General features: G+C 46.4%; 1 pseudogene; it reads left to right on the top strand.

Annotated features, from left to right (window-relative positions):
* Positions 1–9,606: 9,606 nt before the first annotated feature.
* LOC103274823 overlaps positions 9,607–16,964 on the top strand; it is a 31,850-nt pseudogene continuing 24,492 nt past the window's right edge.

The following is a 16,964-nucleotide window of genomic DNA, read 5'->3' as shown; positions in this document are numbered from 1 at the left end:
CTGTGGATCACAAATATTCAGGAAAAAAAAGAATAATAATAAAAACAAAAATTTCAAATACAGTATAACAACTATTTATATCGCATTTGCAGTGAATTAGATGTTATAAGTAATCTGGAGATAATTTAAAGTATATAGGAGGATGTGCATAGGGTATATGCAAACACCTCACAATTTGCATACAGGACTTGAGCATCTGTGGATTTTGGAAGCCTTGGGCAGTCCTGGAACTATTCATCTATGACACTGAAGGATAACTGGACATACCGTCTCAAAGGAACAAAGGAAGGATTCATAATTGTAAGTAATTTTCAGGGTTTCTGTCAGGTGTTGGGTAGAACACATAGTCAATTCTCCTGGCATGGAGAGCTTTCTCAGGTGTACATGTGATGGGGGCTGGGTTCACCCTAGGGATATTGCTTACAGAAGATAATTCTTTCTGAAAAAAACTCACAGACTGAACTCATTCAGATATTACGTTGACGTAGTCAATCAGTGTGTAATGAGAGGAAGATCCTCTGCTACTTCATCAGTGGTCATGGTCATGATCATGATAATGTTGCTGATCGTGGTGGTGGTGATGATCATAGTGGTGCTGACGATGGTGATGATAATTATGCTGGTGGTGATGGTGATGATGGTGATGATGATGGAATTACTTCTTCGTCTGCTAAATGATGAGAACTGGACTATTTTTCTCAGGTCTTCTACTTTGAAAATTTCTTAATGTAATCAGCTTTATTTTATGTACTTTTAACTTACTAAAGAAATCCAGGCTTATCATAAACTGTTTAGATAATAGAAGAGAATGATGAAGAAAGTAAAAACTACCAGTGACCTTGCCACCCATATATCTAACTGCTGTTAATATTTTAGTATAGACTTTCAGGCATTGTTCTGCATGTTTATACAAGGAAATGTATGTATATATTTTAAAATATACTTTAAAAAAAAGTTGACAGTATATCATGAACCTTTTCCCATAAAACCAAGTCTAGACCTACAGCACTATTTAATAACAGCAGAGTATTCCATCTTGTAAACACCCAAAGTTGGTTTACCTACCCTCTATAGTTGAACTTTTAAACATGATGCTATTTGTAAATAATGTGTCCTTCAACTTTTCATATGCTTTTCATATTCTTTTGTTAAATACATGCACAAAGATGCATTTATATGTATATATCTACACAACTGGCTGGCTATTTTCTCAGGAAGGGCTCTAGCAGAAGGGTTGCTGGATTAAGGACTGTGAACATATTAACTTCGGTCACATTCTGCTAAATGCCTTCCAAAGTGTTTGGACAAGTTTCCGTTGCCACTGACACTGCCCCTCTGCTTGGTTGCCTGAATCCTCTTAGGCAAATCCCTCCTGCCCTGGGTGTGGCCTCTTCGCCTCTGATTGAGTGTGTGTGGGTGCAACAGATCCCAGTTCATACTCATGAGGCACACACTGAGTGCCAGGCTGTGTGCCACCCTTTATATAAATCCAGTCAGTGTTTAGCTCTCACAACCATGAGGAGAAAGGCTTCAATAGCCCTGGTTCATTCTTACCCTTCCCATTTCTGAGACTTCAAAAGCTTCAGGAACTTACTTGAGGGCACCTAGCTCTGTCTGATTCCAGGATGGAGACTCTTGCACTGGGCCCTACTTTTCTCAGTACAGATGATCTGTTGTCTGATCTGTGAACAGGTGGCAGACCTTCTCAACCTTTAGGGCATCACCTTGGCTCAGGGGAACCGACTGCCCAGCAGAGCTTGCCTCTATATGGAAACAGCAAGGACAGTCTTCCAGAAGGTTTGGGAGTTTCCCCTGAGAATGGGCTAAGCATCGTTTACCTTTTACTTGGGGCGAGGAAGCATGTTTGAAAGTCAGCACCACCTCCTGCAATGAAATCCCAGCCCCAGTTGGAGTCCCACAGCCCACATTCTTTTCAGCCTGTGGCTTCTCGCTCCAGAGCTCCAGGGATTGCCCTCCACCTCTCCAGAATCCAGTCCACATCCACCCGGTGGGGTCTAAGCATGAACAGTCCCAGTCCTCTCCTCCTGACTTCCCCTTCTTAGGCCCGCAGAGTGGCAGAGGAGCATGGCTCCCAAGCATGGGTTCCAGACCTAGTGCACACCAGCAATATCTTGGCTCCACAGACCCTTGTGAGGCAGGAGTCAGCAGGTGCACCCCAGGGAAGGGGACACCCCACTCTCTTCACCCCTAGGGAAGAGCTTCCTTATGGCTTTAACAGGTTGATGGCAGGAGAGGTGATGATTGTCAGTAAATACTGGTCCAGTGGCCAGCAGTGAAGAGGGAGACCCCCACCTAAGCAGTGTGACAGGGATAATGACTGAACTTCCAGGTAGGTCCTGTGGGCAGGACATAAGGTGGGCAGGCCGTATGTTTTGCAGCACCTATGACATTTGGACATGGAGCACACACAGTGAGGATTGCCAGAGCATATGCCAAGTCCAAAATACATGTGTCTGTCAAGATAAAATGGATCATTACATGTGCACCACACCATGTACTAGTCAAAGATGTCCTTGTGGGGGCCTGCCCCCACCACACAGGGCCAAGGTTAGGGAGGGCAGCATGCCTGCCTGCTTCTGCCCAGGCTGAGTGTGTGTGTGTGTGTGTGTGTGTGTGTGTGTGTGTGTGTGTGTGTGTGTGTGTGTGTGTATAGACACCACTCCCCAGGGACTCAGTCCTGCTTTTGGAGAAAGGTTTTTATTACCTCATCTAATATGATGCTGATTCCTTGGAAAAACATGTATTGACTGGACTCTGATGATGTGAACCTTATAGCATCATCCCAGGGAGGGCAAGGGTCCAAGGATGGGAGTCTTTATCTCTGATGATGACAGATAGGAGGGCGTTGCCCAGGAGAGGGGATGAGAGGGAGACAGGAAAAGAAACAGTTATCCCTGAAACAGCCCGAGTGCCCAACATGGAGCCAGCCCTTCCATATTGAATTCCCATTCCTCTTGACCTCCTAGAGTGGGTGTTTTATTCTCATCTTGATGACAGAGAAATTGATGCTGAAGAAGTTAAGTGTCTCACACTGACGTGAAGCTCAGAAAAGATCCAGAGAGAGCATGATGGGAATAAGGGTGGCATTACAGTATCTAGTGGTTTTAATGAAATGATGCTGCTCTCACATGGGCAAGAGATGAGGCCTTCCAGATGCGCCCACTCACTCTGTGCCTCAGCAGAGGACAGCCCTCCCTGCGTCTCTGCCCATCTGCACTAGCAGACCTGAGTGTCCTCTCCATCTACCTGTGACATTTGGACATCTGTGAATGCGTGGAGAGACATGGTTGCAGCAGCACGGTAGCCCTTCCACATCCTCAGGGTGATGTTGTCCTGTCTATGCCATCTCCACCTAGGAATGACTTCATTGAGATCCGGGATGGAGACAGCAAGTTCACAGACCTCCTGGGCAAGCACTGAGAGAACATCACACCTCCCACCATCATCTCCTCAGGTTCCATGCTCTACATCAAGTTCACATTGGACTATGCCTGGCAAGGGGCAAGTTTCTACCTGCACTTACGACATTTTCAAGATCAGTGTGGTCCCCAGTGTGGTCTCCCGTGAGGGCCAGGAGGTGGCATCTCTGAGAAGAAGGGGGCATGGCAGCCACGTGGGCTCAGGCAGGTAGCGGGGTCCCAGTGTCTTCAGCGTGAGCACAGTGAGCAGGTGAAGGTAACTCTGGCAACAGCCAAGAGGCACAGCCAGCTTAGGCTGTGGCCCAGTCAAGTGATTTGCTGTGGAGTGGTGGGCAGGCCATATGTTTTGTAGCACCAGCATAGTGGGGGCCCAAGACAAGTAGAAAAGCACTTTGTGTAAGAATCTGGTCTTTGTTTGTTTTTAAAAATCAAAGTTATCTACACGGAAAAAAAGCAAAACTCTATTGAACCTTCTCCCAATGCCCTCATGGTCTAATGTTTCCTTTATTTGGAATTACATGAGGCTGAGACGTAATCTTTTCATTGTTTAGAGTCTCTGAAGATCTTACAATGATCCCCCAAGTGAAGTTTCACCCTAGCCTTTAAAGTAAAATATGGCTCCTCGAACGTCCCTTTGCTATCCCCATTGTGCCTCTGTGCCAGAGCCACCACTCCCAAACACTCACAGTACTGACTCCCTGAGAAACAATAGGAAAGAAGCAGGCAGGAGTCAAGGAGGCCTGTGCTTGTTTAAGGTTGACTGCTTAATTTCCACAAGGTTCACCTGAGAACATGGGCTGTTCTTACCTCCTTAACAGGGTGTAACAGTCTTGGTTCTTGAGATGCAGCCTTGGCCTCTACACCCAAGCCCTTGGAGGGGCATATCCTCCCTGCCACATGTAGATGAGTGCATGTTCCCTGCCCTATATGGAGGTGGCATGATCTCTCTGCCATGTGCAGAGGGGCACATGCTCTCTGCCACACATGGAGGGGCACATGCTCCCTGCCACATGTATCCTCCCTGGCCCATGTGGATGGGTGTGTGCTCCCCACCCTGTGTAGAGAAAGCATGTCCTCCCTGCCTCTTTGTGGGAGGCAATGCTCCTTGCCCTGTATGGATGTGTCTGTGCTCCCTGCCCCATGTGGAGAGGGATATGTCTTTCATGCCCTGTGTGAAGGGATATGTCTTTTGTGTCCTGTGTGGAGGGACTCATGCTCCCTGCCCCTTGTGGTGGGGAGTTTGCTCCCTGCCCCTTGTGGAGGGATGTGTTTTCCCTGCCCTGTGTGGAGGGGTGTGTCTTCCCTGCCACATGTGGAGGGGCACATGCTCCCTTCACGGTGCAGAGATCCTTGCCTCAAGGTACAGGGAAGTCCATCCTCCAGTTCTCCCTCCTTAGAGGTTCCTACTTCTCCCCAGATGTGTCCCACTCCCACTGCCTGAGTTTTACCACCAGTGGATAGATTCTGACTCAGGGGAGGCTGTCAACCCAGTCATCAAGAGGCCCGGGTCCAGCGCCCGTGGAGTTCAAATTGAGGGGAACTATTCATATATATTTTCTTTTTCACTAAACAGTTCTTGAAAGGAAGTGGTAGCTGCTGAAGGCATTTTTTATATCCACCCTGTCTAGATATTTGTCAGGTTTGTCTGCCCACAACCAATAGTGTGCAATAAAATGGAGGGTGGGGCTGAGCACCCATATCCTGACAGGGTGGACACCCAGGCCTTCACAGGGCCAGATCCCAGGAAGGCCCATCTGCCTCAGCTTCATGCTCTGACCATGATAGGGAGGACATTCTGTGTGTCTGTCTGGAGGCTCGGGCAGAAGTCCATGCTCCCTGGAGTCCTGTGCAGGATTCAGATCCAACCACCAGCCCAACAGGATGTCTGCAGCTGCCAAGTGGAAGGAGAATCAAAGAGAAAAAACTAACACAGGGTGTCGGGCAGATAGGCCTGGGAGCCCTCTGTACATGGCAGGTGCACAGGCCATGTTATAGATACATGCATTGCCTGCAGGGAAAGCCAGTACATGGCAGAGTGAGTTCATGCTGACGGATGCACAGTTGACATGCTGTAGTCATGAGAAGGCAGGACTATTACCTGGATTGAGAAAGGAAAATGGTTCTGAGTGGGTCTTGGACCAGCCAGACAGTCAGGAAAGGGTAGGCAGGGCGTGGATGACCCTCTGTGGTTTCACTGCACAGCTGTGCATCTCCCAAGGCTTAGAGCCACGTTCCCCAGAATGCCACAGGAAGGTGGATGTTCATGTCATCCACTGTGCTCATTTGAAAGGAGGATGTGCCTGGGCATAGTGGCTCACACCTGTAATTCCAGCATTTTGGGGAGCTGAGGCAGGAGGATTGCCTGAGCCCAGGGGTTTGAGTCCAGCCTGTGGAACTTGGCGAGACCGTATCTCTACAATAAATCAAAAAATTAGCTGGGTGTGGTGGCACGCACCTGTAGTTCCAGTTACTTAGAAGACTGAGGTGGAAGGATTGCCTGATCCCAGCAGGTTGAGGCTGTGGTGGCTGTGAGCATGCCACTACACTCCAGCCTGAGTGACAGAGTGAGACCCTGACTCAAAAAAAAAAAGAAAGAAAGAAAGGCGCATGTGGAGAGGTAAAGTACATGAGAGGGTGTCTTAAGGCAGCACTGCTGTCTTGGGAACATGATGAGGTAGTATTTCAAATAAGTCAACAAGTCTGTGAATGGACCAGAAACAGCAGTGCCTACCAGGGAGGCCAGATGCTTTGTGAGCTGCGGTTGGCTGCAGAAGAACCCATGAAAGAAAGCTCTGCCTGCCAATGAGTGCTCCTGGGACCAGAATGGGGAAGATGGGGACCTGGGAGCCTTCTTGGGAACACTAGCACTTGCCATCATGCCATCCAGAAGAGCCACCCTCAGCACAAGTCAGCCCTGTGTAAAACAAAGGTGTTCACAGTACAGAAGTCAGAATGGAGAAGTTGAGAAAGATGTGCACTTTTTGGGTGCCACGCCCTACACCCATGTCTCCACTGGTGGATCTTAAGAGAGACACACAAGGTTTACATCACCACAGAATGGGAAAGACATGGTGGACATGCCAACTAAATCCAGACAGGTACGGCTGCATTGGCCAGTCAGGGTCATGATGAGAAAGGAGGAGGAGCTGTAAACATGGGCGTGCACACAGCCAGACAACAGACAGCTCTGGAAGCTCCAAGAGTACAGTGTCCAGTGGGTTTCTACAGCAGAACCCATGACACAGCCTCAGATCCCAGCTGGAGGTTCACATGAAGTGACTTACAGAAGATTTTTATGTTACTAGACTGTCCACATATGAAAGACTAGGCCAAATTGACTCACAAAAGGCCTTGGTTCATCAAATTCTGAGCAGAACAGAAAAAGGAATTTTTAAACTTAAAAAGCAAGATTGGAGACAAAAATCAGTGGAAAGTGCATGTGCATGCATGCATGCATGCATTTCCCAGTGCTCCTCTGACAATAAGTTTAAGATCAGGTTTTCTTTCCTGTTTTCCCAATGACATTTCTGAGACTGAGATGTCTGGGGTCCTTCACAGAGAAGACCCAAACGGCCCACCACCTCCCTGAATTCACCCTCTGGGGGCACGGCAACCTCAGCTTTGCATAAATCCACCATGTTTAAAATGTCTTAATATGCCTGGCATGGTGGCTCATGCCTATAATCCCAGCACTTTGGGAGGCCGAGGTGAGAGGATTTGCCAAGCCCACAGGTTCGAGACCAGCCTGCGCAACTTGGCGAGACTTCATCTCTACAATAAATCAAAAAATTAGCTGGACATGGTGGCACATGCCTGTAGTTCCAGCCACTTGGAAGGCTGAGGTAGAAGAATCACCTGAGTCCAGCAGGTTGAGGCAGCTGTGGCTATGAGTGTGCTACTAAACTCCAGCCTGGGTGACAGAGTAAAATTCTGACTCAAAAAATAAAATAAAATATCTTAATACATGTAGATTCTTTTTTGACCTGCAGAGTTATAAAATTTACAGCAGAAAAATAGAGTGGGTGTTTTTCATGCCAGAGGCTTTCGTGTGAAGCCATCTACTGCAACCCATAGCCACCAGCTTCTGTGGACAATCTGAGCATGGAGAGGACTTGAGTTATTTGTTGATGAATTATTTTTTAACTTTTATTCCTTTGAACACATCGCAGAAAAGGGTCTTGGACTAGACAGTTATCCACAAGAATCAACTTGAGTCTTCTCTTCTGAGATTTCTTCTCAGCATTTGACATTCAGCTACTCTTCTGATGCCTTGACCCTGCTACGAACACTCAGACATTTCTTGAACCTGTGGATTTAGCCAATCCTCTCATTTCGGCCTCCCAAAGTGCTGGGATTATAGGCATGAGTCACCATGCCTAGCCATATTAAGACATGTTAAACATGATGGATTTATGGAAAGCTGAGTTTCCCATGCCCTTAGAGGGTGAATTCAGGGAGGTGGTGGACCCTTTGGGTCTTCTCTGTGATTGACCTCAGAAATCTCAGTCTCAGAAATATCAGCTAGAGATGGATGTGTTATTTCAATCGAGAGGTCTGATTCTTCTGCATAAAAAGATAAAACTGGATAAAAGTGTTGTCACCTCATCAAAATAAGCCAGAGGATACCCTCATTCTAGCCATATATCGAAATGCATACCGTATTTTGCCTCCAGTAGATAAGGTTGAAAAGTCTTTCCAGTTGAATGCCAATGCTCAGGACCCTGGAAACCCTGAATACCTCAGAATCTCACATCCCTCAGCCCCCTGGGGCCTACCGGTGTCCATTGGGGAATCACTTGTGTCTCACCTGTGAACAGGACCAAAGGAAGATTCTGCCTTGACTCCTCCACTTCTGGCATGGAGTCCTCTGTCTTCCGAAGGAATGGCAGCAGAGCAGACTCCAAGTGCAAATGTCGTGGTGCCCTTTCTAACCCCTGGCGGGTTGTAGATAGAGTGAGGTTTCCCCGCCATGCAAGGCTAGCTGAGTACCCACACAGAGAAGCTGCACCACAAACTCTAACCTTTTCAGAAATTCTCTGGCCCTTGAAAGCCTACCACTGGACTGGCTCACCTGTGTTGTACCATCCTGGGCTACATGGAGCCTTGGGGGTCTGGAACAGGTGGTAGACAGCTAGGCGATGCCCACTTTTCTCTGTGAGCCTTGCTGCTCTGCCTTCCACCGCAGCCCCAGGCTTGCCCTCTGTCCTGCAAGTGAAAGTGGATTCAAGCATCCCATGTGTGGCACTTGGCACCTCCAAAGAGCCCATGAAAAGGCCATCCATTTCCCTTGTGGGTCTGGTCCCTGTTCTGCAAAGGCATGGTGCACAGTAGGGGTAGGAGGGAATGGGTGGATGAATTGGGGCACTGTCTGGAGCTAAAGAAAGTTGAATCCCCATTCCACTCAACTTGTGTGACACCATTCCCAAGTCAGACATTTGCCACTTTCCAGAAAGCTATCCAAAGTCGAGGGCTGGTGAAGGCTGCCACAGAGCTGTGGGTAAAGACATCTGTGGATCAAGACAGCCTGTGGAAATCATCTGGTGGGTTTTGGAGCAATTCTCAGAGGATGATTTCCACCAGTGAATACTGATTTATCAAGTATTTCTGAGTGTTTTCCTTGTGCCTGGAGTGTCTGTTATCCCCTTCGTAAACCTTGCTTCCTCCTCCCAGTTTATTCGCTGAGTCTTGTAAATGCTTTCATTCTCATGCCCAGCTTTTCTGTCACTAGTGAGCATGTGTGTATTCTGGCTGCACATACACAAGGTCCCTGGGTCTGAGTGCAATGCCCCAGGATCCATCCGTGGTGCCACCCTGGCCAGTTGCATCTGGGCAAAGTGCAAGGAAGCCCTTTGGCCATGACTCCACCAGAGGTATTGGGGGAAAGAGTGGCTGTCACCCTCTCATGAGCCCCTGTACCATCCAGTACATGGACATGGTACATCTCAGCAGGATACCAACATGCATCCCTGAAGGCCACCACAAGCCCAGGGAACACACAAGGCATTCCCACACAGGAGGCAGAAACCCTCCAAATGTCAACACACTGCTGCCTTCTTCCAGTCCAGCAGCCCAAGGGATCTGCAACATCCCAGTACCTGGCTGCAGTCCATCCACCACAAACGCTGATTGTTCATTGTCTGACCACTACAGTGTAGTATGTTCTAACATGGCCGTGACATGGGTGAGACCCCAGTTCCCTTTTGCCTCTCCCCCAAGGCACCTTGGGTCCTACTGGGAGACGGGAGCACTTGGTCAGCCATAGTACAATAGGGACTAGTGATGGGGTCAGCAGCAAATAAGGGGTAACATTGTTTTCCCTGCTGGCAGCCAGCAAGCCCTCCTTAAGGACTGAAATAACTCCCTAGCATTACTGAGGGCAGCAGCTGAGGGACTGAGAAAGGGACTGTGTTCCTCCTTTCAAGAGATCATCTCTCTCCCTCTCCCTTACTCATGCCTCAATGACTGTCCTCACTCACATCTGCAGAGCCAGCCAGTTCCCTCCTGAGGGACCAGCTAAAGGGCCTGGAGTATGCCAGTGAGGGGTCTCTCCCTTCAAGGGCCACTCCAGCAGCAGCAAAACATTCAGAGTCAGGAGATCCAGGGTAGGGTTGGGGCAAACACATAAATAACTTGTGTGATACAGGTGGCAGAGGTGGGTACCTCCTCACACTGTGCTGCCTTTTCTGCACAGGCTCTGAAGATTGCTCAAAACAGACCCCAACAGCACCATCGAGTCACCCAAGTTTTCTGAGAAGTACCCACATGACTTGGACTGCGCTTTCACCATCCTGGCCAAGCCCAAGACAGAGATTGTACTGTAGTTCCTGACCTTTGACCTTGCAGGTGGGTGAGGGGGGCTGCAAGTACAACTAGCTGGACATCTGGGATGGCGTTCCACAGTGAGTGGTGACACGGGCCCACCTGTTGTGTTAGCGCTGAGAAAAGGGAATGAAGGCTAGATCTCTGGGGAGTTCTTCTGTGACCGCAGCATTAGACTCTTCTCCCCATGGAGAGGGACTGCAGAGAGTCACAGAAAGGCAGTCTACTTTCCTGGAGACACGTCTTTGGAAGTGGACTGGAAGTTAAGAGATGAGTGGGAGAGGACAAGAAAGCCCGTCATGTTTTTAATACAGACACACACACACACACACACACACACACACACACACACACACACCAAGAATTGGTTATTCTTGGGGAAAGTCACAGGACCACCTCATGCTTCAGTTCGGTTTTCTCATCTATGAATGAAAGGGAGGTTAGTTAGGATGATCCATTCAAGGTCCCTCTTGGACTAACATTTTTTGAATCTGGGCCATTTTCTCCCCTCTCCTAATATGAGAGGCTATTGCCACAAAACAGAGCCATTTTGAACCTCACTTTCTATGTATTTTTTGACATTAAACATCCCTGTGCCTGGGCTGTGTTTTTCTAGCTGCACCGGTACAGCTGCTTGGACTTCCACACTTCTACTAAAGATAGTTTTTGGAACTTTTCCGATGTGCTGGCCCTGTGCAAAAGTGTCATTCTGACCCCAGTCACTGTGGACTTGGGTCTAGTACATCACATCTCAGCCCTGATCTATGTCTTCAGACAAGTGGCTTTTGGATGTGTGCCACTGTGTGCTGCCACCTCCACTTAGAGATCCATGGTGGCAGCTTTAATGGTGGAAGAAGCACTTTAGGATTATCGGAGCCATGAAAACCCTGCCACAACTGTGGAAGTTCACTGCATAGGTGACTACAGACCCAGCAGTCTGGCCCACAGGGAGGTTGCTGGGGTTTGTGCTGAGTTTTTCTTTTGCTTTTGCATCCAAGTGCTCGTGAAAATTGAGAGAAATAGAAACAGTATGGCAGATGGCACTGGGTCCTGTGAATGGCCGGTGCAGCCACAGAGCTGTGAGTAGTTGATACCTGAGAAGGACTGCAAGCATCATATGCAAGCATCAGTCCATGTCCGTGGCATGCCAAGGACAGCACTGTAGCTGACAGCACAGGCTAGAATGAGTGACACATGGGTCTGCATGTGCTCTGACAGCAGGTGCAGGGGCATGTTGCATGACATCCACGTGCTCAAGGAGAGGTCTCACACAGACAAGTATTCATGCTTTATCATGTCTGTCTCCTGTGCCAGACTCCCAAGATAGCTGAGGGCAAGAAGCATGGGAAAAAATGCCCCCTGTGTGTTTATCCATAAAGCAAGCTCCTCACGATGTGCCAGCCCACCAAGGTGCTAGGGTCCACCTCCCGCTCACCTGTGTTGCTGTGTTGGCATGTCTATTGGCTGTGACCATGGTAGCCTGTAGCAGGAGCAGTTCTTATGCTTTAGTTTAGATTTTTAAATTGTATGATGATTCTTTTTTATCTACAGCCTTATTTCTTTTAGGTCTAATTTAGTTTCTTCCAGACCCAGAGGGGTTGCCCAGCTCCGTGGCTTGATATAGATGTTTTTTCAAACATGAGTGTGTGGTTAGGGTCTATGAGATGGGGCGTGCCAGCATGGACTTGTCCCTGGAAGGAACAGTGTCGGGAGATGCTGGGGTTTGAGTTGAGAGCCTAACTGCCCTGACCGTCTCCTCTCGCCAGACTTTCAGTGCAATGCCCCACACCCGGATATGGAGTCAGACTGGATTGTAGCCTTGTTGACCTACTCTGATGAACGGTGGACCCCACAGCAGTGTCAGTTCCATGGAGATGACAATGGCTGAACTCCCAACCTGGACTCCAACAAGGAGTACCTCCAGGTGCATGTTTGATACCCAGGGATTGAGGCATATGTGTACATTGACAAGCAGGAGGATGGCCCTCAAACACTGTGGTCAAAAGACAGAAAATGAACACACATACAGGAGAATGCCATTTATTCATCTGCCCAAGCATACATGTGTGCCAGACACAAGTAGACTGTACCAGGCCCTGTCCTGCATGCTAGAGTGTGCTGAGTGGTAGAAGGAACCCCGCATCCCTGCCCTCATGGAGATCTAAGCCTGCAAGAAGTGGCCTGGTCAGGGTTCTGTTTGCTCTATCACTGTAGACATCCAGGGAACATTCCGTAAGCAGTTCAGATATTCCCCTCCTGGCACAGGAAGTCCCAGAGGCCTGGACCATGCTCCTGCGGGCAGGTCGACTGAGGTGCTGTGGAGCATGGTGGCATCTTGTGACCTTCACTGCTTGGAGCCCTGCCAAGGAGGACATATGACAAAACATTCCAAACAGGAGTGGAACTCCAGATGCCCAGATGCCTGGTAGAGTCTTTGCAGACTATTGTTTGCTTCTTTCTGAGTAAGACTCGCAGCCCATGTTGAGTCATTTTCCCATGCTGCAGACAGGGCTGGCTCTTGTCTACTGGGAAGGAATAAATAGGGGAAGAGCCAGCCACCAGCCTCATGCTAGAGCTGCTGGAGGCCAGCTCCAGGGGGTTCACGGAGACCCGAGAAGGAGGTGTGATGAGGCGAGGGAATGAGGAGTTGTGACCAGAGTTTTTTCAGGCAGTCTGGCAATCAAACATACTAGTTTGCGTTTATTTATAGTAAATTATAAATTAATCATTTTTTGTGATTAAACAATCACAAGGTGATTTCATTATTTTATCACAGACACTATATGTTCTCATGTTTTACCAAGATTTGTTATAAAGTTAATGATTAATACAACTTGCCCATAAACCCAGAACTGGTTTTTGTGGTTATCACTACCACCACCTGCTGGACTATTAACCTTATAAACTTAACATCCTATTTTATGAAAATATATAATTTTCTATAAAGAAAATAAAAAGTAAAAAAGGACAATCAGCTATTAAAGCAATAATATGTGGATTCACACAAAACTTACTTCATCTATTCTAAATACGCTATAATTGAACAATAGCAAAAGATTACTAATTATATCAAACTTAGTTAATTATACCTATTCTCACAATCTTCTATTGGATAATAGTTACATTTAATTTTCTTATACCATTGATTTACTTTGTAACAAATTTTTATTTTCTATGCTTTTAGAATTAAACACCATGGTGGCCTACTATGTTTAATTCTTACCCAGAGAGACAGAGAGTTCCATTTAACACATCTACCATCTACCCAAGCCCATTTAATCATGTCTTCATCATAAGCTCCGGTGTAAAGTAAAGGAGGATCTAGCCACAATAAATCTTGCATGCTGCTTCTACCCCTAGGGGCCCACCAAACTCGATTATTAATATTATATCCCACATGTTGTCCTGCTCTAATAGTAGGTAAAGGCTTAAGAGCTTTATTTTTTGGGGTTCCGGTTTTATGACTAATCTGATGTTTAACTATACCTATGTTATCTGTAACAGTTTTTACCTCAGTTTCTGTTAATTCCATATGCCACAATTTTAATAGAGAATCTCTAAATGTTTCATTTGCCATACAGTTAAAGGTACATTTTTGTTGCAGTGGATATTACAGTGATTGGTTCTATTGACGATTGGGTCGTCATGACCTCTCCTGTTCTCATTTGTATTTCCTGAGGCATAGCCGGTGTTGAAACATTGACTGCTTTATTACTGGCATTGTAGACACTGTATCCTCCAATTCTGGTTGCATTATTCTTTTCCAAGGGAGATTGAAACATATTATTCCTGTAAGGCAGGAGTATAACAGGATAATGGGAATAACCAGGCGACCATGAGTCACAGGACAGCTATGCAGAACTTTCCTCAAGACTTTCCATAGGGGTTGCCATGCACACGGATCACCTCTGGGGCTTTGCCTTCCAGGGAGTTGTCTTCATTCGGTTTCCATGCTCAGCCCCGGATTGTCAAGGCCTCCGCCATAGAGCAGGAGCTACTCTTATGACACACAAATGGCAGCCCTGTGACCCAAGATTGGCCTGTCCTAACTCTGACGTGACTCAGTAACCTCTGCTCTAAGAAGACATTGGAGTAAACAACAGGAGAGGGAGAGAGATCCCTTTAAACTCCAGGGAGTCCATGGAGGCTCTTATAGCACAAGCCCAAGGCCACTGTCACTGCCTCTCCAAAAATTATTCTCATTATTCACCTCCTGTGGCTTTCCATACTTTAGTCCTCAATTGTATATGCTCTCCACTTGCTGCCCACCTGTTTCTGTATGCATGGACAGCACCACATGTTGATCTGAATGTTTAATACTGACACATCATGAGTAGCCTAGAAGCACTGGCTGAATTGACATTTACCCATGTGCACTGGCTAAATTTTGGTCAAGTGGATATTGCCATTAAGAAACACTGTGACCAGCAAAGGAATGACATTCAGCAATTTCCAAAAGGACTTGATATTGTGGGAGGGGGCAGGACCTCAAAATGCTGAGAGGAGGTCAGAGGTCAGGACCTGGTACACAAGCATATTTTCTTGGGCAGGCTCTGCATGCCCTCTGACCCTTCAGCAACCCTGAGTGACGAGATGGACAATGAAGTCATGGGGTGTGGGTAGGGGGCAACTGTGAGTTGTGACTTTCATGGTGAGAGCATAAGAAGTGAGCTGGATGGAACTGGGCTGGGTCAGCAGGTAGATGTAACCTTGTTCCTTCAGAACAGCATCTGATGGACTATCCAAGGTGAACAGAGTGCCAAGAGAAGGGGTTATACTTCTAGATGTTCAATGATTAGGAAAAATGGAGCAACTTCCAATCAGATCTGCAAAAGTGAGAATACAAAAATAAGATACATTTTTTAAACATATTTTTTATTATAAAATTGTGGGGTACAGATAAGGGTTAGGTATACAAATGTGCATCGTTCAGGCACCCTTGTTAATAAGGGGTGTCTCCCCATCCCCAGACAGATATTGACTACCGTTAGTCCCACCTCCCTTCCCCTCCCTACCCCCCATAATTTCCAACCACTGACAGTCCTTTTTTATATAATTAAGGTAGATGTTCAAGGTCCACTATATGAGTGAGAACATGTGATACTGAGATCTTTGTTTCTGTGAGAGATCACTCAGTATTATAGGCACTAGCTCCATCCAGGTTGCTGCGAAATTCATGACTTTGTTCTTTTTTATGGCTGTGTAGTATTCCATTGTGTATATGTACCAGATTTTTTAAATCCAGTCCTCTTTTGATGGACAGCATGATTGGTTCTAGGTTCTTGCTATTGTGAACAATGCTGCGATAAACATTCGTGTGCAGGTATCTTTTTGATAGAGTGATTTGAGTTCTTCAGGGTATATTCCCAGTAGAAGGATTGCAGGGTCATATGGAAGGTTGATATTTAGAGTATTTAGGAATCCTCACACTGCTTTCCACAGAGGTTGCACTAGTTTGCACTCCCACCAACAGTATAGGAGTGTTCCCTTTTCCCCACACCCTCTCCAGCAACTGTTATTTTTTGAGTTATTGATAATGGCCATTCTGACTGGAGTTAGGTGGTATCTCAGTGTGGTTTTGATTTGTGTCTCCTTGATGATTAGTGAGGTTGAACATTTCTTCATGTGTCTGTTGGCCGCTCAGATGTCTTCCTTTGAGAAGTATCTGTTCATATCTTTTGCCCATTTTATAATGGGGCTGTTTGTTTTTTCCTCTCAGCACATTTGAGTTCCTTGTAGATCCAAGATGTTAAGCCTTTGTTGGACCTGGAGTTGGCAAATACTTTTTCCCAGTCTGTGGGCTGTCTCCTTGCTCTCTTGATGGTTTCTTTGGTTTTGAAGAAGCTTCTCGGTTTAATGAGATCCCATTTGTCTATCTTATCTCTTATGGGTTTCAGGTTTTGTTCAGGAATTGGATGCCAGTTCCAATTTCCATAAGGGTATGTCCTGCATTTTCTAAGGTTTTTATGATTTGAGGTTTTACATTTAGGTCTCTGATCCATTTAGAGTTAATTTTTGTGTGTGGGGACAGATAGGGGTCTTGTTTGAGTCTTCTGCATGTGGTCAACCAGTTTTCCCACACCATTCACTGAATAGATTCTCCTCTCCCCAGTGGTAGGTGGTGGAGGCTTTGTCGAAGATGAGTTGGTTGAGAAATTGAGGTTTAGCTTCTGGAATCTCAATTCTATTCCATTGGTCTATATGCCTGTTTTTGTACCAATACCAAGCTGTTTAGATTATTGTAGCTTTATAGTAAAGTTTGAAGTGTGGTAATGTGATACCACCTGCTTTGTTTTTTTTGCTGAGGATTGTTCTGGCTATTCTTGGTTGTTTGTGTTTCCATAAGAATTTGTGTATTGTTTTTTTTCTAGGTCTGAGAAGAATGTTGCTGGTAATTTGATGGGAATTGCATTAAATCTGTAGATTGCCTTAGGTAGGACGGACATCTTCACAATGTTGATTCTTCCAATCCATGAGCATGGAATATTTTTCCACTTGTTTGTGTCATCTTTGATTTCTTTGAGCAGTGTTTAGTAGTTTTCATTGTAAAAGTCTTTGACGTCTCTGGTTAGGAAGATGCCAAGGTATTTCATTTTTTTTGAGGCCCTAGTGAATGGAATTGTGCTTTTTATTTGGGTTTCTGTTTGTTTATTATTGGTGTAAAGAAATGCGATTGTCTTTTATACATTTATTTTATATCCTGAG

This window comes from Carlito syrichta, unplaced genomic scaffold (assembly GCF_000164805.1).
Source record: "Carlito syrichta isolate Samal-C Ts95f unplaced genomic scaffold, Tarsius_syrichta-2.0.1 Scaffold314906, whole genome shotgun sequence".
Classification (NCBI taxonomy): Eukaryota; Metazoa; Chordata; class Mammalia; order Primates; family Tarsiidae; genus Carlito; species Carlito syrichta.
Note: the sequence above shows the minus strand (reverse complement) of the source record. Positions and strands in the feature narration are given on the sequence as shown.